The sequence below is a fragment of the Heterocephalus glaber genome, unplaced genomic scaffold, assembly GCF_053883595.1.
Source record: "Heterocephalus glaber isolate CG9 unplaced genomic scaffold, H.glaber_assembly_v1.0 deba00001613, whole genome shotgun sequence".
In the NCBI taxonomy this organism is placed as follows: domain Eukaryota; kingdom Metazoa; phylum Chordata; class Mammalia; order Rodentia; family Bathyergidae; genus Heterocephalus; species Heterocephalus glaber.
In genome coordinates this window covers 4,036,270-4,057,455 of record NW_028258384.1, presented here as the reverse complement: position 1 = coordinate 4,057,455, position 21,186 = coordinate 4,036,270, and the positions used below count along the sequence as shown (strand labels likewise).

The 21,186-nt window shown below is 35.6% G+C and overlaps 2 pseudogenes across 1 annotated transcript in view; one reads left to right on the top strand and one right to left on the bottom strand.

The window, feature by feature from the left end:
* The first annotated feature begins 12,134 nt into the window (after window positions 1–12,134).
* Window positions 12,135–12,703, top strand: LOC101707939 (cysteine-rich PDZ-binding protein pseudogene; annotated as a pseudogene).
* A 3,635-nt stretch (window positions 12,704–16,338) lies between these two features.
* LOC147822459 (zinc finger protein 106 pseudogene) overlaps window positions 16,339–21,186 on the bottom strand; it is a 146,700-nt pseudogene continuing 141,852 nt past the window's right edge. The window contains exon 3 of the transcript XR_015445580.1: window positions 16,339–21,182. The product of XR_015445580.1 is annotated as a zinc finger protein 106 pseudogene (transcript). The remainder of the gene's footprint in view (window positions 21,183–21,186) is intronic.

Below are 21,186 nucleotides of genomic sequence, written 5' to 3'. Positions count from 1 at the left end.
AATTTCTTTCCTATTCTTTGCAAATATTTGTTTTTCTCTCATTTTTTCTTTTCTTCTTTCTTTTCTCTTTCCTTTCTCTCTCTCTTACACTCACTCTCTTGCTGTCCCACATTGTTCATCTTCCCTTTTTGTCCATGTTTTGGTCCTCATTCAGAGTTCTTCTTTATTTTCCTATTATTCTCTTTTTCCTTCTCACCTATGTCCTCTGGCTCACTGCTAACCTTTCCCTATCCTTCCAATCTGCCCCTCCCTCCCCAACCCCTTCTAATTCCCCATCCCAAAGGGTAAAGTTGTTATATTGAAGAGTTTATTCAATATATGTTGGGTTGGTCCTCAATCTTGATTTAATTCACATAGCTAAAGGTGATAGATTAATAACTACCACAAAATTTGTCGTTTTTGAAGATGTACTTGATGCAATGATATTGCTGATTATATCACTTGGGCTAAGGTGTTATTGATCTAGACAATGAACCTTCCTAGTATAAGGAAAATGAGATAGCCTTAGAGTCATTAGAGACTCAAAACTTAAACACCAGCTGTGTCTGAAAGACACCTCTGAGAAGCAATCATTCCATAAGGGTTCTAATTACAAGCAACAAAGATACCTACAATAAGCAATTTCAAACTATCAACCCAGGAGTTAAACCAAGGACAGTACCAAAAACAAAAATGAGAAGGCAATTAACTAGGCACAAACTCAGACTCCCACCCCACCAATGGTAAATCCCGGGGGAAATGAGATGGAAAAGTCCCGTAACCAACCACCTGGTTACACTGAACTGATAGCACAGGAAGTAACAAAACAGATGAAAGAGGCTCTAGAAAAATTCAAAGCAAAAATAATCTCCCAGATATCTACAGAGATGGTGAGCAGAGTAAAAGACATGATTAGAGGATCTAGAACAGAATCAGATAAAAAAATAGATGAGCTCAGAAACATGCTGGAAGCCATGAATACCCAGCATAAGAAAGAAATGGAAACTATGATCGCCCAACATAAGAAAGAAATGGAATCCATGAAACAGATTCAAACAGATATTCAGGAGATCAAAAACTCCATTGAAAGTATCCACAGAAGATTAAGGGAATCTGAAGATAGAATATCAGATATAGAAGACATAATCACAGTTAGAGACCATGAAAATAGAGATTTCTTAAAAATAGTAAGGGACCATAAGAAATCAATCCAACCACTGCTAGATGATGCAAAGAAGAATAACATAAGACTGATAGGAGTCCATGAAAAAACAGGAGAAAGCACAATTGACAGAAAAAAACTGTTCACAGAGGCAATAGTAGAAAACTTGTCAGACAGAGGTAGAGAATTGGACATACAAATAAGTGAGGCATAGAGAACTCCAACTAGGCATGATCAAAAAAATCTACATCTAGAGATATAATAGTCAAGATCCTAGAAACCCAACAGAAAAACAAAATCTTACAAGCAGTTAGAGAAAAGAAACAAATCACCTACAAAGGAAAGCCCATCAGAATCATGGCAGACTTCTCAACACAAACCCTCAAATCAAGGAGAGCCTGGAGTGAAGTATTTCAAACCCTAAAAGAAAATAACTTCCAATCTAGACTGTTGTATCTGGCAAAATTATCTTTCAAAATCAATAGGGAAATTAGATACTTTCATGACAAAGAACACCTGAGAAATTTCATGAACACCAAACCAGCACTCCAAACAATTTTATGCAGTATCCTAGAAAAAGACAATGAAGGTCACAACTCCATGAGGGCCAACAGAGAGAAGACACCAGGAAAAGTAAGGCACTAAAGGGAAAGGAGGAAAAATAAGAAAAGAGCCAACAACAATAAAACATCATGACAAGAATGAGTCAATATCTCTCAATTATAACTATCAATGTTAATGGTTTCAATTCACCAATCAAAAGAAACAGACTGACAGAATGGATTAAGAAGCAAAGCCCAGCAATATGCTGTATACAAGAAACACACCTAACTCAAAAGGAAATTCATAGACTGAAAGTAAAAGGATGGAAAACAGTTCTCCATGTGACGGGATCCCAGAAAAAAGCAGGCATAGCAATCTTATTTGCAGACAAAGTAGATTTCAAACCAAAACTAATTAAGAAAGACAAAGATGGTCACTACATCCTTGTGAAGGGAACAATCCAAGAGGAAGAGGTGACAATCCTAAATATTTATGCACCAAATATGAATTCCCCCAACTATACAAAACAAATATTAATGGACATGAAAAACCAAATAAGCACTAACACAATTGTAGTGATGGACCTCAACACCACTCTATCACAAATAGACAGGTCATCTAGAACAAAAATTAACAATGAAATTCTAGAACTGAACCAAGCAATTGAACAAATGGACTTAATAGATGTTTATAGAGTGTTCCACCCCACAAAATTAGAATACACATTCTTTTCAGCTGCACACGAGTCATTCTCCAAAATAGATCACATGCTAGCTCATAGGGCAAATCTAAGTAAATGTAAAAGAATTGAAGTTATTCCCTGTATATTATCAGACCATAGTGCAGTAAAATTGGAGATCAATAACATAAGAAACTGCAGAAAACCCATAAACACATCAAAATTGAATAACACTCTCCTGAACAACCAAAGTGGCACAGAGGAAATTAAAGAAGAAATTAGACAGTTTCTGCAAGTAAATGATAATGCCAGAACCTGTGGGACACAATGAAAGCAGTTCTACATGGGAAATTCATAGCAGTGAATTCCCATATTAGGACAACAGAGAGAACTCAGTTAAATAACCTAATGCAGAACCTCAAACTCCTAGAAAAAGAAGAGCATAACAAACCCAAAGCTCGTACAAGAAAGGAAATTATAAAGATCAGAGCAGAAATCAATGCAATGCAAAGGAAACTAAGAGAATGATACAAAAAAATCAATGAATTGAAGAGCTGGTCTTTTGAAAGAATAAATACAATTGATAAACCTTTAGCCAACCTTATCAAAAAAAAAGAAAGAAAAGACTCAAATCCATGCAACTAAGAATGAAAAAGTTGAAGCCACAACAGATCCAGCAGAAATTCAGAGGATCATCGATACCTACTTTGAGAACCTGTACTCTAATAAAATGGAAAACACAGAAGAAATGGACAGATTTCTAGATACATACAAATTGCCAAAGTTAAATGAAGAAGATATAGAAATTCTAAACACCCCAATAACAATGAGTGAAATTGCAAATGTAATGAAAAATTTACCAACAAATAAAAGCCCGGGTCCTGATAGGTCCACTGCTGAATTCTACAAGACATTTAAAGAAGAACTATCACCATTACTCTTTAAACTCATCAAGGAAATTGAAAGGGAAGCAAGGCTTCCAAATTCTTTCCTGGAAGCAAGTGTTACTTTTATTCCAAAACCAGGGAAAGACCCAACCCAAAAAGAGAACTACAGACCAATCTCCCTAATGAACATAGATGCAAAAATCCTCCACAAGATACTGGCAAACAGAATACAGAGTGTCATCAAGAAGATCATACACCCCGACCAAGTCGGATTTATCCCAGGGATGCAAGGATGGTTCAACATCCATAAATCAATAAATATAATACAGTATATTAACAGAGTCAAGGACAAAAAACATATGATCATCTCAATAGATGCCGAAAAGGCATTTGACATAATCCAACCCCCACTCATGATAAAAATGCTACAGAGAATTGGAATAGAAGGCCTTTATATCAACCTGATTAAGGCTATCTATGAAAAACCAACAGCCAACATCATACTAAATGGTCAAAAACTGAAAACTTTCATGCTAAAATCAGGAACAATCCAAGGATGCCCACTATCACCACTCCTCTTCAATATCATTCTGGAAATATTAGCCATAGCAATTAGACAAGAGAAAGAAAGAAAAGGAATAAAGATAGGAAAGGAAGAAGTGAAACTGTCATTAATTGCTGATGATATGATACTTTACATAGAAGACCCAAAAAACTCAGTCAAAAGCCTTCTAGACCCAATTGACAGATTTAGCAGAGTAGCTGGATATACTCAGAAGACAATATCCTTCTTATATGCAAATAGCAGACCCATTGAGAGAGAAATTTGGGAAATAATTCCTTTTACAATAGCATCTAAAAAAATGAAATATCTAGGAATCAGCCTAACAAAGGAAGCAAAAGACCTCTACACTGAAAACTACAGCACTCTGAAGAAGGAGATCAAAGAGGATATAAGGAAATGCAAAGATATCCCTTGTTCCTTGTTAGGAAGAACCAATATTGTGAAAATGGCCATACTTCCAAAACTACTATATATATTTAGTGCAATATCGATTGAAATTCCAACAATATACTTCTTAGAACTAGAGAAAACAATCCAAAAATTCATTTGGAAGCAGAAGAAACCTAGAATACCAAAAACAATTCTGGGCAACAGAGACATGGCTGGGGTTATAACAATCCCCAACTTGAAACTATACTACAAAGCTACTGTGATAAAAACAGCATGGTACTGGCAAAGAAACAGACCCGAGGATCAGTGTAATAGATTAGAAGATGAAGAAACAACTCCAGACATACTCAGCCATCTCATTTTTGACAAAGGAGCCAACTGCCCTCATTGGAGAAAAGATAGCCTGTTCAATAAATGGTTTTGGAAAAACTGGATTTCAACCTGCCAAAGATTAAAACTAGACCCATACCTATCACCGTGCACTAAACTAAGATCATAGTGGATTAAAGAGCTAAATATCAAGACAGAAACAGTAAACTTGCTGGAAGATAAGTTAGGTAGAACTCTCAATGACATTGGGATAGGAAAAGACTTTAGGAACAAAAGTTCAATAGCACGGGAACTAGCACAAAGAATCAACAAATGGGACTTCATCTTATTAAAAAGCTTCTGCATTACAAGAGAAACTACCAACAGAGCTAAGAGACAACCTACAATATGGCAAAAATTTTTAGTAGCTTTACCTCAGACAAAGTTCTACTATCTAGACTATATAAAGTATTGAAAAAAATCAGACCTCCCAAATTCAAAGACCCAGTTCAAATATGGGCATCCTAAATGAACAGACATTTCTCAGACAAAGAAGTAAAAACAGCAAATAAATATATGAAAAAATATTCAACATCACTGGCCATTCAAGAGATGCAGATGAAAATAACACTGAGATTCCACCTCACCCCACAAAGCATGGCTGCTATCAAGAAATCAACCAAAACAAATGCTGGGGGTGGGTGTGGAGAGAAAGGAACTCTTCTCCATTGTTGGTGGGAGTGCAGACTGGTGCAACCACTGTGGAAATCAGTATGGAGATACCTCAAAGAACTAGGACTAGAGGTCCCATGTGACCCAGCTATTCCCCTACTGGGAATCTTCCCCAAAGAATTAAAAGAATCATACCACAGTGATATATGTTCACCTATGTTTATAGTGCCACAATTTGTAATAGCTAAGGTTTGGAAACAATCCAAGTGCCCATCAACTGGAAACTGGATAAAGAAGATGTGGTTTTTTATAAAATGGAGTACTACTCAGCCATAAAGAATGAGAAACTAGGGTCATTTATAGCTAAATGGATGCATATTCAGGCCATACTCTTAAGTGAAATAAATAGGACACACGTGTAAATACAAAATAGTATCTCTAGTGTGAGAAACTGAAAGTGCAAATAAAGATGAAAATGATTAAAACAAATAATTAATAATTTCAGGACCGGAGATATAGCTCAGTGGTTCTGGCACCTGCCGCTCAAGCTCAAGGTCCTGAGTTCGATCCCTGGTACCCCCCCCCCAAAAAAATTGATAATTTGAAATAGGAAAAAGTCCAAAGGTGGAGGGGTGGTGGGAGGGGAAGGGGAAAGGGTAGAAAGGAAAGGAAAAATTATGAGAAAGAAAAAAAATGGAAACAAAGTCTATGTAAATAGGGGAGGGTGGTGAGGGTGAAGGCCACATAGGTAATGGCGACAAAAATAAGAACTAAGATACATCATGTTCAGGTACAAACACCCAATAATAAATGTAAATGTATTGTGTACCTAAAATGTACCAATTAATATATAAATAAAAAAGAGGATAAACCTGTGACATTTCTAGGTAAATGGATGTACCTTGAGACCATACTCTTAAGTGAAATAAGTCAGAGACACATCTGTAAATATCACATTGTTTCTTTGATATGTGAAAAGGAAAGAGTTAATAAGGACCAAAATGTGTAATACATTTTATGAAATAGGAAGAAATTGTTCAAATGGGAAGGGGAACTATGGAGGTGGGAGTTGGAAAGGAAGGATGGAATGGAAAAAAATGACAAAAGAAAGGAAAAAATAGAAACAAATATTTTGTCAATAAGGAGAGAAGAAGGTTTGAAGGGAGAGGAAGGGAATGGGAGAAAAAAGAATCAAGCTATATCATGTATGGGTACAATTTACCTATGATGAGTATGGTCATTAGATATATATCTAAAATGTACCAATGGTCTTACATCATTAAAAATTAAAGTGCTGTTTTTAACTGAAGTAAAGTACACAGTTGCTTTCTGTTCATTTATTATTCTAAATACAATACATCACACCCTGAGTGGTATACACAAAAGAGACTTACTTTTGCTCATCATTATGAGTTAAAATTGAAAAATTATATAGCATAATGGACTTCTTATTGAAAGTTCTGAGATTATACAGGGTATCACATAGGAAGAGCCTCATGGTTTCTGCATGTGCTCCGTTGTCTCCCTTTTTCTATTTACATACAATGATAGGGAAGTCTATCAACCTGTCTATGTCTAATTTCCTCTTAAATGTTCCACTTATGCATGTCTTCCACACATAAAATTTCCATCTTCTTAACATCTCTCCCAGGGGATTAAATTTTAACATATGCTTCAGATGGAACACTCCATGTACAAACCATAAAATTTTCCATGGTTGCCGATCAACTGTTTCCCTAGGTGTAAACATAAAAGCTATGAGTATGTAAGTTAACACAAATCTTGTACATGAATATTTATAGTTTACTGTTCATCAAAGATAACAGGTAATAACAATTCAAATGTCAAAAATAAAAATAAAGTATGCGAAACAGTACTCTGTTTGACCTCTTCACACCCTCCATCTTGGTGGCTCTTCAACTTTATTCTAACAATGGAAAGCATTAGACCTATTTTGTTCATACACATATTTTAACCTATCTGCCTAGTAGTCTTAGACAAAAACAGGTAATGCTCAGTATTTCAGATTTCTCTCACTTCCTCCTGTATGATTTAACTTTAAGTATGAAACTGGGTCAGCTGACTGATAGGTCAATTCTTTATGGAGCCACAATACAGCTGGGAATATAGGGCAAGTTAGCAATATTGGTAATCCTTTGCTGGCACCTGTGTTGAACCCATTTAATTGTCCAGGTTGAACCAGTGGGGAGCACTTCAGAGTAGAGGAAGTCAGGAAAAAACAACCAAGACTCTCAAGAATAAGTTTAGAGAAGAGGAAGTTTCCAAGCTCACATACATGCATCTGCATCAATCCATGGCTTTAGACACAATAACTCTCAGAATTCCTGCACCAGTGTTCTTCAATGTGCAAGCCACTCACCAACAGTTTTCAAACTTCGGTGCATAATAAAATCATAGGTGGTACTTGTGAACAATGATTTCTGACTCTGACTCCAGATTGACTGAATCAGAATATTTAGGGATGAAGTTAGAGTATTTGAATTTTTCACAAGCAGCCCAAGTTATTTGGTGTTCAGCAAAGTTTGAGGAGGATCACAATAGCTAGAAACTCTTAGTTCAAAGATTTTTTCTCTGCTAACACCCTACTTGAGATAACTCCAGCTACGTTTAAACCTTGAAATGTCAAGATAGTGACAATTGCGAGCTATAGGAGGGTGAAAATTACCCATCTACACTTTAGCAGGAGTAAAGAGGAGTATAAGAGAATTACTGGCCTCCTTTTTTAAAATCAAGAATTTTGGTAATCTTTTGTAATGGTCACACAGAAGATTGAACTGGAATAGGTAACTATTCCGGGAATTCTTGCCCAAAAAATTTATGGCCTTTAAAATTGATTGAGTTTAACACCTGGAGTTGTACTCTAATAGAAATAGGTGCCAGCTTCAGATTTTGTAGAGAACAGTAGTCACATGCTTGGAACAGCCATATTCTTAGGAGCTAAGAAAGGAAGGAATGCACCTGGGGCTAATGAGGGGCAATCCCTGTCTAGAGAAATTCTTTCCTTTCCAAAGCTGGGGCCTTTTACCTGCACCTGTATAGTTTGTTCCATCCACATATATAATACACAGAAGACCCTACGTGTGCAATTTTTGACTTTCTATGTCTTTAGATTCTAGGGACTTTGTATTTGAATAAGATTTCTTTAAAATCTCCAACCCTAATATTTAACTTTTGCTGAAAAATTAACATAGTACAATGTAATGAACACTTAGTTGTGACTCAAGAGGCCTATGCTCTAGCCAGGCACATTTGCTAATGTACTACATGAACTTGAGCAACATGTTCTTCATATTCTAATCCTCAGTTTCATAATGTGACAATAGGAATTTTGAGCAAGTTTGTTTCAAATACCTCATTGTTGTGATCTAGTTTAGAAGCTACCCAGTTATCAAAGATTAAATACAATACTTAAGAGCCTAGGCCTTGATGTTATGCTGCATAGGTTCAAATCCAAATTCTACTATTTACCTGACCCTGGGAAAACTTTTTAAACACTCTGAACTTCAATTTTATCGTATATAATATGGGGATAAAAATAAATATAACTATAGAATTACAGAGCAACCAGAAATTGTCTGATAGATGGCAAGTTATTAAGTTTTTTATTGTAACTATTATTCTGGTTCTTATTACTGCCTGCACCAATTGCCTCACTCATATTGTAAGATGTCAGTAGATACTGAAACTATAGAAATAATCAAGAGGGTCCCCGAGCCCAGGAAGAGGCTCCCTCACTGCCATCCCAACTCCTTGGCCAGAGAAGGTGAGCCAATCTCAGGGTCCAGGAAGAGGCTCCCCCAACACCATTCCATGCTCCTAGGGCAGAGAAGGTGAGCTGTGCAGGTGCCAGAAGCACCCCCCCACACTCCATGGAAATGAGAAGACATGCAAACAAGCCTCAAAAACAGACTTCCAGATCATATACAGCAACCCCAAAGGGAAACGAGATGGAACAATCTGATACTCAACAACCTGGACTCCCTCAACTGGCAACAAAAGAGGATCTGGAAAAAATGAAATCAGAAATAATTTCTCAGATAACAGCAAAGATTGTGCCCATAGTGTAAAACATGATTAATAAATCTAGAGAGGGCACAGATAAAAAAATAAATAGAGGATCTGAGGAACATGATGGATTCCCAGCATAGGAAACAAATGGAATCCATAAAATAGATGCAAACACATTCCCAAGAGATTAAAAACTCCATTGCAAGTCTATGCAGCAGAATGAGCCAATGTGAAGACAAAATTTCAGATATAGAAGATAAGAATGCAATTAGGGACCAGGAAAAGAAAAATTGCTTTAAAATTGTAAGGGACCATGAGAAATCAATCTAGCAACTTCTAGATGATGCAAAGAAGACTAACATAAGACTGATTGGAGTCAATCATTGAAACAGGAGAGAGTGCAGATGACATAAAAAAGCTGTTCACAGAAGTGATGGCAGAAAACTTCCCAAGCAGGGGAAAAGAACTTGACATACAGATAAGTGAGGCATATAGGACTGCAGCTAGCCTTAATCAAAAAAACTCTACACATAGGCATACAATAGTTAGGATTCCAGAAACCCAACAGAAGAACAAAAATCTACAATCAGTGAGAGAAAAGAAACAAATCACATACACAGGAAAGCCCATCAGAATCACAGCAGACTTCTCAATGCAAACGCTCAAGGCAAGAAGAGCTTGGAGGGATGTATTTCAAGCCCTAAAGGAAAACAGCCTCCAACCCAGACTGATGTATCCTGCAAAACTATCTTTCAAAATTGATGGAGAAATAAGATACTTTCATGATGAAGAACACCTTAGGGACTTCATGAATACCAAACCAGCACTCCAAAAAATTTTAGACAATATCCTAGGAAAAGACAATGAGGATCACAACCCCAGAAAGCCCAGCAGAATGAATCCATTGGGCATAACAAATTACATGCAAAGGGGGAGAATCCAAGGAAAAGAAAAAGTCATGACAAGGCTTTTAAAACTTTTAACTTCATCTCCCTAATGAGTATATAATTCAATCTTGTTATTGTTCATTATTAGTATTTCTCTGATTGTAGAGTTGCACACCTTTCCTTTTGCTGTGCTGGCTATTTATCATCTTCTTGTGTCTACTTTTTAATTGGGTTGTCTATTAATGATCTGTAAGAGTTCTTTATATATTCTGGTCATAGGTTATATGCATTATAAATATGGTCTGTTTAAGCAGTATTTTTCATTTTAACGATGTTATTTAAAGTTCTCAATTTTGATGGAATCTCATTTATCTATTTTTTTCTTTTATACATCATGTTTTTATATCCTAGGAAGTTCTTGCTTATCCTAAATTCATAAACATTTTCCCTTATAATTCCTTCTTAAAGTTTTATACTTTTAGGCTTTCATATTTAGGTTCATATATCCTTTCAAGTTATTTTTATGTATTGAAATAAAGGGTTGAGGTTAATTTTTTTATATACAGATACCAGGTGTTCTAGCACCATTTGCTGAAAACACTATCTTTTCCTCTGGTCTTGAATTGAGTTTATATTCTATAAAATGTTAATGTTAAATAATCTTTCAAAACTCAGTGGACCATATATGTGTGGTTCTATTTCTAGATTCTCTGTTTTATTCCAATGATCTATGTCTTTCCTTACAGCAACACTGCCTTGATTACTGTAGCTTTAGAGGAAGTCTTAAAATTATGTACTAAATGTCTTCCAACACTATTTTTTTTCTTTTTTTATTTTTTTAAATTTTCTAGGTCCTTTGGACTCTTACATAACTTTTAAATTTCAGTATCCAATTCTTCATTTATAGCAAGTATACATAGACCTGAATTTGTATATATACCTTGTGTTTTCTATTCCTGCTAAATTCAAATACAAGTTCTAGGGGCTCCTAGAGATTCCTTAGTATTTTCTCTGTAGATGATCATTTCATCTACATATAAAGATTTTGCTTCTACCTTACCAATCCTATCTTCATTGTGTCATTTTATTGCCAGACTATTTTGGTTGGGGCCTATGTTTCAAAGTTTAATGGACAGATGAAGAATAAGCATATCTACCCTTGTTCCCCACTTTAAGGACAAAGCATTGTATCTTCTCCATTCATATAAGGCATTTTTTGCTGGAAGTATGGAGTACATGTCTTTGATCTGTTGAGAAGGTTCTGTTCTACTTCTAGTCTCCTGATACCTTTTACCATGAACAGGTGTGGAATTTAGTCCAATACTTTTTCTCCAATTACTGACAGGATCATATGGCTTTTTCCTTTCCTCTGTTAAAATGATGGCTTTTGGGGGTGGATCTTCCAATGCTGAACCAACATTGCCATCCCTATAATAAAACCACTTTCTACATACTGACAGATCTGACCTCCAATAGTTTGTTTTGTTAAAGAAATTTGTCTATGTTCATACTTTTTTCTTCTATTATCTTTATTGAGTTTTAGGATTAGCACAGTGTTGATTTCCTAAAATGAGGGGAGAAGTGTTCCTTTTTTTTCTGCTTTAAATGTTTGTTATAATTTATTGGTTAAAATGTATATGAGCCTGTTGTTGTCACATAGGTAGGTTTTCAAGCTAGGAATATACTTTCTTTAATAGGTGCTATTCAAATTTTATATTTCCTCCAGAGTTAGTTTCATTAATTTGTCTTCCAAGATACTTCTTAGAAGTTGTCAAATTTATTTCAAAACAGATTTTTTAAATATGCTTTCTGTATCCTTTTAAATTCTGTAAAATCTGTGGTAATGTCTCTTAGATCTTGATATTATAATTTAAAAATGTATAATTGATATTGTGTAATAGAATGTGAAGGTCTAAAGGAGCAGGGGAAGTTGGAGGGGTAGGGGAAAGAAAGAAGGGAAAGGATAAAATATGAGAAAAGGAAAAAAATGGAAACAAAGTCTTTGCAAATAGGGAAGGGTGGAAGGGGTGAAGGGAGGGCAGGGCAAGGGGAAAAAAATAACAACCAAGATACTCATGTAATGGTACAAGATCCCAATGATATATGTAAATGTATTTTATACCTAAAATGTACCAATAAACTTAATGGGGGAGAAAAAAAAGAGGGTTGCTGAACAAAACTACTTACTCTACCATGTCAAATTATACTTCTTAATGGTTTTCAAGCTGCAAGAGCTTCTTCAGTTCAGAGGACAGTCAGTAGAATGATGGTGTGTGAAAAATGTGAAAAGAAACTTGGTACTGTTATTACACTGGACACATGGAAAGATGGTGCAAGGAATACTACAGAAAGTGGTGGAAGAAAACTGAACAAAAATAAAACCTTGACTTCAAAAAACAAAGATTTGATCCCTATGGAAAAAATAAGTTCTCCACTTGCAGAATTTGTAAAAGTTCTGTGCACCAGCCAGGTTATCATTTTTGCCAAGTCTGTGCCTACGAAAAAGACATCTGTGCAATGTGTGGGAAAAAGGTTTTGGATACCAAAAACTTCAAGCAAACATCTGTCTGTATGTCTTATGAAATTTCTGACTTTGTATAATTTTACTTTCTGCTTTGAATTTTCAAGGCATAATGTAGATGTTTAACTTTCAAAGTAATCTATTTCAAAACAGGTGATTAAATTTAAACCAAGGTAGTTGATCCTCTCTCTCTCTCTCTCTCTCTCTTTCTTTCTTTCTTTTGAGACGGGGTCTCACTATGAAGTTCAAGCTGGCCTTGAACTTGTGGCAATCCTCCTGCCTCAGCATCCTGAGTGCTGGGATAACAGGTGTTCCTCATTTGTTCTTATGCTCACTAGAAATTCTGAACAATGTAATTAGTCTTTTGCTTTAAGTGGTTATTTTCCTTATAAGCATTTATTGAAATAGAAGAAGTGGCAAATTTAATGAAAAAACTCTGAGTTTTCAATGCATTTTTTAACATTCATAATCCTTATCCCCTTCGTTTACTTTATTTATAAATATTGGAAGAATGAGGAGATTGTTGGTATTCTGTCCTGAATTTGGCATGTGGACTTAGAATTTTTCCCTCATTCCCTTATTGGAGGCATAGTTCTTTAAATCATCAGTCCAGTAATTAATTGCCATTTCCTAAGATATAATGATTGAGGTTACCATAGCTGAACAGTCCCGTAGCAATTAGTCCAGACCCAAATCAAAGACAAGTGAAATTTGTGATTTATTTTAAATTTGTTTTTGAAGACAAAGTGCTAGTTTCTTTCTTTCATATGTAAATAATAACATTTGTCCAGATAAATATACTGGATTTCAGAAAACACATATGTATGACCTTGAATTTAGATTGTCACAAAGGCCATGAGAACAGTGTTCATCCATGTTTGTGCATAATGAAAATGCATCCCCAGTCTTTGGAAAAGCTATTTGAAGTAGAAAAACAAACTTTTTTATTACCTCTTCCCCAGCCTTCAAAGAAATAAATAGAAAAAAGCAAATATCTTGACTTTTAAAAAATATAATGTAGACTGTAAAGAGATGACTCTGAAGTTTCAAATGAAGATTTTTCTTATACTGCTTTCATAGGTTCAGGACTTCTAAAACTTGTAGCCTACAATCGAAAAACAAAAAGGTATTCTCTTATTTCCAATTGCCATATGTATATATATGTGATACTATAAAATGTGTAGACTACTATAAATAATGTAAAAGCACACATGGTATAGACTTTACATTTTTAATATCTTAAAATTACTGTGAAAAGTAAAGTTTTAATGGTTCAACTTATCTACAAGGTTTTTCATATAGTGTTTCTAGGATATACTGTTATTTATGCACATCTAGAGAGATTGCAAGGCTAATACAAAGTATAATAAATAATATCTTTGAAAACAAAAGTATCCTCCACTGCTTTTATTAATTTGGGATTTTTAATTAAAATCATAGCACAAGGAACTCAAAAGAGGACCTGTTCATAAGGCATCCCAGAACCAATGAAAATTGGATTGGTTGACTTTGAGAAAAGTACATTTCTCAAGGGTTATCTGGGACCTGTATTTGCACAACTCACCTTTTGTGTCTACACTTTGAGTAACTTCCTTCCATGAGTGGGTTGGTTCTTCTCTGGAAATTTTTGTTAGTATTATAGCGCAGAACAGAATATGTGTTAGTAGTCTTTATATTATCTAAATAATATTATGACTATCATAAATTGAGTAGAAGTAGCTACTAGGATGAGAAGGAAAATCCCCCAAAGCGGATGTAAAAACAGAAGCTATAATAAAATAAGATGTCAGAATTAAGACCAAATGTAAATTTTATTAAAGTAAGTGTAAAAGTGATAGAACCTATTTCTTAAAATCGCAGATGATATTAAAATACTAGAAACAAATACCAATAGAATGCCTGTCAGTTTTATATATTTTTTCATTTGATTATTTAACCACCAAAACAATAGAATTTTGTGTGTGTGTAGAAGTCTGTGTATACATATGTTGAATACTAGAAGCTCATACTGTTTTCTCTGGGAGAGATTTAACCCTTTCCATCCTATACCAAACTCCTAATATCTTTGAACACTTAGTTCTCCTATCTGGGAATGTAAAGATTATGAAGAATTTTAGGAATATGCATATACATGCATATATATGTACTTACATATATATATATGTACTTACATGCCTCTGTTTTGAGAATTTTAAGCAGAATAATGTGTGCATTGTTCTGCACTTTGATTTCTTTTTAAATGTTTTGTATACTTGCTATCATTGTCTCTCCTTTGATAATATATTTTCTTGAACTACTTGAGAATATATAACACACATCATATTCTTTGCTCTTTAATACTATTTATGTACATCTTAAGAACAAGCATACTATTTTACCTAAGTATAGTTATCAAATTCAGAAATTTAACATTGACATAATACTTTAATCTATGGTCTGTATTCTAATTTCATTTGTCCAATTGGTAATTTCGACAGTGGGATCCAGTCCAGAGTCATATTGTACTGTTCTGACTATTTCATTTGGAGCAGTTTCTCACCCTCTCTCTGTCTTTTGTAATATTGATGTATTTGAACAGTATGAGACAGTAACAAAGGAGAATATCTCTTTCTTGGGTTTTTAGTGGTTTCCTCTGGTTAGATTTAGGTTGTGCAGGGGGGGTGGGAATACTGTAAGTGGCACGTCCCAGGTTTCACATTCAAATATCCAGAATGTCCCTTTACCCCTTATTTGTGATGTTAATTTTGATCACTTGGGTAAGATGATGTCCTATGTCCATACTTGTATGCTGTTTTTTCTTTTGCAAATAGTATGTAATTTGTGAGGAGGAATTTTGAGACCATGTTGCTAATTCTACTCCTCATCACACTTGCCCTTCCTAGATTTAGCATCCTTTGATCATTCTTTTTTTTTTTTTTTTGGTAATACCTTTGATCATTCTTATCTGAATAATTTCATCAGAATGTTAGCAAAATCATAGTTTTTCTAACTGCAGTATTCTTTCTGAATTTATTAATTATTTTGTAAGTAAGAATTTTCCATTTATCATCAGTTTAAAATAATTTTTCCTAAAAAAATATAGTTCTAAAACTTGCAAGCCAGGTATACTGGCAAACACTTGTTGTCCCAGCTACTCAGGAGGTTGAGGCAGAAGAATCACTTGAGCCTAGGAGTCTAAGGCCAGCTTGAGCAACATAGTGTGACCCCTGTCTTAAAAAAAAGAATCATTAATGGTAGTATTCTTACTCTTTGTTAAAATATAAAATCGACCATCATACTTTTCTCTTTTTCCCCATGGCTCCCCATTATTAACAAAAGTTTGAATTTCTTAGAATGATAAATAAAGTCCTCCATGATATAACCCCTGTGTACCTCTCTAGATTTATCTTTCCCTGGTATCTTCATAATTTTTTGTTTTGGTCACAGAAGGCTAAAAGGAAGCTCCTCACATAGATTCTTCCCATTTTTATTTCTGTGTTACTATTTCAGTTGCTTATTTTATCTAAAATGGCTTCTTTCTGGTATTTCCAACTATTTTAAAATATTATTTTATTGGTACATTTTAGGCATACAATATAATCACATTCATCATTGGAAATTTGCACCTTTACATAATCTCTCATGGTTCTTATTTTTCCCCCTTCCCCTGCCCTCCCTTCAACCCCTCCATGCCTCCCTATTTACAAAGACTTTGTTTCCATTTTTTCATTTTCTCATATTAATTCCATTCCCTTCTTTCCTTTCCCCTATCCTTCCCACTTTCCCTTCCCCTTTGCCCCTTTTCTTCCTATTTCACATTACCTATTATACCTTTCAGTCCTTATTTACACTTTCAGTTTCTCAAACTAGAGAAACTATTTGGTATTTACACACGTGTGCCCTGTTTATTTCACTTAAGAGTATCGCCTCAATGTGCATCCATTTAGCTATAAATGTCTCTTTAATTTCTCATTTTTTATGGCTGAGTAGTACTCCATTTTATTTTTTAAAACACCACATTTTCTTTATCCAGTCTCCAGTTGATGGGCATTTGGGCTGCTTCCAAATTTTAGCTATTACAAATTGTGCTGCTATGAACATGGGTGCACATATATCACTGTGGTATGATTCTTTTAATTCTTTGGGGAAGATACCGAGCAAGGGAATAGCTGGGTCAAATGGGACTTCCAGTACTAGTTCTTTGAAGTATCTCCATACTGTATTTCCACAGTGGTTGCACATTTCTAACTTTTAACATTTTGCCCAGAACCATTTTTGAGGCCAGTATTAATACTCTTTCCCCTAAAAAATTTCCCTGTTCCTTCAGTCTTCTATCCCTTACAGATTCTCAAAGATTTTTACATTCTTTGGTGCTTAAATTATGCTGAGAGGCTTCCTTACCTATACTTTGTTCACTAATGCATCTAAAGAGTATAAATACAGACTAGAAAAACTAGGTTGGAGGTAGGGTAAACCATTTACCTTGGCTAGTTCACTGAATTTAAAGGTTGGAGTGAGGAAAGGACATAACCAAAGACTTTCTAGGGGAGGACTGTTTTTAACCTTGGATTTAAAGTGAGGGATGTAGATTTTCAGAAGTGATGAGGTTAGGTAATGAGAAATTAGAAAATGTTCTGGTACATTGAGATGTTTAAAAACCAATGATTTAGAGTTGGGATGGGGATAAACCAAGTTTCCTTGGCTAGTATAATATATTTACATTGGAGAATGATAGAATATGAGGAAAATCCTACTTTTGCTCATAAAAGCAATATTATCTTTGCAGGTAAGATATAAAATATAGTTTTGGTAACAGTAATGAGAAGAATTTGTATTTGAACACAATCTGAAAAGCATTAGCTACTGAATAAATGTTGATTTTGGTGCATACTCACTTCTTTGTAGTTTATTGACTCCTAAAGTTTGATCACTTACTCATAGATGAGAAGTTTCTTTTTTTTTTTGGTACCGGGGTGATGGAGCCAGCCATCACTAGACAAACAGTACCTGAGGAGAGGGGTGAGGATTAAGAAAGACAACACAAACTCGAGAGAAAGGAAAGGGAGAGGAGAGGAAGAGCCTTCCCCTTCCCATTTTATTGAGCCTTTTATATATCCTCCTTCATCACCCACAGCCCCCCCCCTTCCTCCCCTCATGATCTGGTGACTAATTATTTTTACAGAGAAAAGGTCAAATATGTCTTTACAATTCCGGGAATGTTACTTTCTTGTCCAGCAGACATTCAAATCCTTTCTATATTCATTGTTTTCTTTAAAAGTCAACATCCTTGTTTTTGTACCAGTTTCATATCCTGGCTCATTATGTTCTTATCTGACTCAAGAATCTCAAGGGGCTTAGGAGTCTTTCAGGGTTGTTTCAACCCTTTGCTCTCCACATCTCTCCCTTTTTTATTTATTAGATGACCGTGCCTGTCTTAGGTGAGATCTCAGGACAAAATCCCACCTTACCCGTCACTGGGAAGACAATCTTCCCTGCCTTAGGTTGGTAAGGGATTCTCCTGGTCTCAAACCCGTCATTGACTAACCGGCCTCTTACTTAGGGGTGATCAATTTTTGATAATGTAATCGAACAGCCAATGTTGAGAACATGGATTGAACACACTGACTGAATATGATGAGAAAAAAAAACATAAGCAGAAGTCCACCTGTCAGTAGTCCAAGGCCTGTCACTATCTGTTTGGCAAAAAATGAGGAAGGCACCAAGGTTTTTAAATGATCATAAAGGGACTGTGCCACCTGTGCAGGTGACAGGCTTGTTCTTCCTGTTTGCTGAATGCTCAATATCTGCTGATGGAGCTTTAATAGGTCAGAGGTTTCATTGCCATGCGACCATGCCCCTTTTAGATGGTCCTGGACCATCTGCCAGTTATAATCTGTCATATTATAAGCTAGTGAAGTGACACAGATCCAACAATATTCTGCATGGCACTGTAAACGGTTTCTATGTTTGAGAGCCTCAAGGGAGCGTCCCAAATATATCACCGTGTCAAAAAGAACATTCAACTTCTCTTCCATTTTTACATCTATATCTTCTTGCAACTCTAAGGCTTGTGATATATTCATTGAAAGATTATCTACAAAAGCTGCTGTTTGCACAGACTGAGATAAAGCAACTGCGGCAGTAGATAAGCTAACAAAAATGCTATAAAGGTAACAATTCCAGCTACAATCATGCCGGCCACCCTTTTTTCTCTTTTCAATAAACCATTTAGACTCTCCAATATTTGAAGTCCTCTTTCTGCATGCCATGGTTCTGAAAGATTAACTGGCAACATTACAAAAGAGGGCTGATGAATTATTAAAACATTTTGATACCCGAATTTCACACAATTTGACAATGTACAATTATCACATGTTACATTAAATTGATGAGTTCCATTTTCATAATCAATCTCAAAACCTCCCAATAACAGTAAGTAGGGCTGGGGCACACAAGCTGTGATGTTTCCCTCCAACCCGGAGTCTGGTCCCACACCAATCCTTTTTATTCCCCCTAAGGCAACCATAAGTTTCCATATCATGGGCTGAAAAGGGCCGGAAGGCATTTGCCAAAGTCCCACAGTCAACTGCTGTTCTGTGTTCACCCCACCTTGACAATTGTCCAATTGGGCACTCCAATCCTGTAGCACTTCTTCTTGATCGGTGAAGTTATAGATGGCCGGCTGGTCCACTCTACATCTGGCCCATGGTATGGTCCTGTTATTGGTGAGTGTCTTATTCATACATTGGGGGTAGTCTTGGGGAGGATCATCTATCTCTAGAGAGCCTCCACAACTTGGCCATGGCATTTGAATATTGTGTCTCTTGTTGCCATACAGAGACCCTCCATTAAAAGCATCCCATGTAAAATTTAAACAACCCTTTATGGTACCATTTTGTGAAAAACATATAGGGATTCCCCATCCTTTCCCTGAATAATTAAAACCTTCTTTTATCTTTTCTTTTATATGACTGAGCGAGGGGGGGCCAGCTATTGCAGTATTATTTACATATACTGAAACTGGTGAATCCTCCCAGGTGACAGGATGCAAAAAAAGGGGGGTCAAGGACATAGGCCCAAAACATCTCACACCTAGTCATTGTGACCATCACCGTGAGGAGGAGGAGAATCTGCTGAAGAGACATCCACCTGATGCACGAGCCGTTCCGGTAACCATCGCGCACTGTCTTCATTCTGTGGAAAAACACAGACATGCCCTCGTCCCCAGATTAGTACAGGGTCAGGACCATTCCATCGGCCCGTGAGGGAGTCTTTCTATTTTACTTGTGCATAGGATTTTTTTGTGTTTGGATGCCATAATCGATCAGCAGGTGTTAATTTCTGTGCATCCAAGGTAAGAAAATTCAAAATGAAAAGGGTATGGTTTAAGAGATTCTGAGGAGACAAGGGGTATAACTCCCCCTTTTTTATTTTCTGAAGCTGATGTTTAAGGGTATTATGAGCTCGTTCAACAATCCCCTCCCCTAGAGATTATAGGGTATACCAGTTTTATGTATCAGCATACAAGTGTACCTATTTTCATAGGTGGCTGGAGCATAAGAGAAGGGCAAATACCTGAATCAAAAGGTTATTACCATAAACAATATGTTGGAAGACCCATATAATTAGAGGGCATGAATACATTTTGAACACCAGAAAAGGAGCAGTAATAAATATCACAGTTACATAAAACCTTATGTTCTTCACTGTAGTTTGGTACCAAAACCATCTTTCTAATAACACTTTTTTATGACACAGAAATTAAGCTTTTGAGGATGACCAATGTGGACATATTACAATAACATATTCAGAACTTAACCAATGTAAACATTTTACAATAACATATTTAGCAGTTAAACATCAATGATAACCAATGTAATCAATTTATAACATAGTTAGAATTTAAACTTCAATGATAACCAATGTAATCAATTTATAACAACATATTGAGACAATATTTGTTGTGGTGTGTCTCCCATAAGATTATAAAAATTACTAGGGGTCCCTTTAGTGAATTAAGACCAGAATAATTATTTTCTGGGTGGCCACTTCTTTATTCACCAAAGGGAGTACCCACAGTCTCTATTTATTCTGACAAACAAAGAATAAGAATATATATATCTTCTTATTTTACAACTGCTTATTGCAATTTGATTATTGCATGTAGGTAACAATACACATTACTTTTATAAAATAAATCTCGGTGGCACTTTGATCAGTTAGCAACCTGGGAAGGAGGGCATGCCTTTAATTTAATAACATTTATCTGTAAGCCAATTTAATAATAGGTGAATATCTTTTAAGAAAAAATTTTTTCAAAAGGTGAAAAGGAAAAGAAAAAAAATTGAGCTCAACTGTACAAACAGACAGACAACAGACAATAGACAAACATATACGACAATTTATAAAATTAAGAGTGCACTCAAATATATTTGGCCAAATTGAATTGTAATATCCTACTCAGTTTTTCTACCTATGCACGAAATGTCCTCCGGACTAGAGGCAGCCGGGTCTCTTTGTGAGTTACTCACCGAAGTCCCCTGACGAGGATCCAAGCTCTCCCTGATAAGACCCTAAAGGCTAA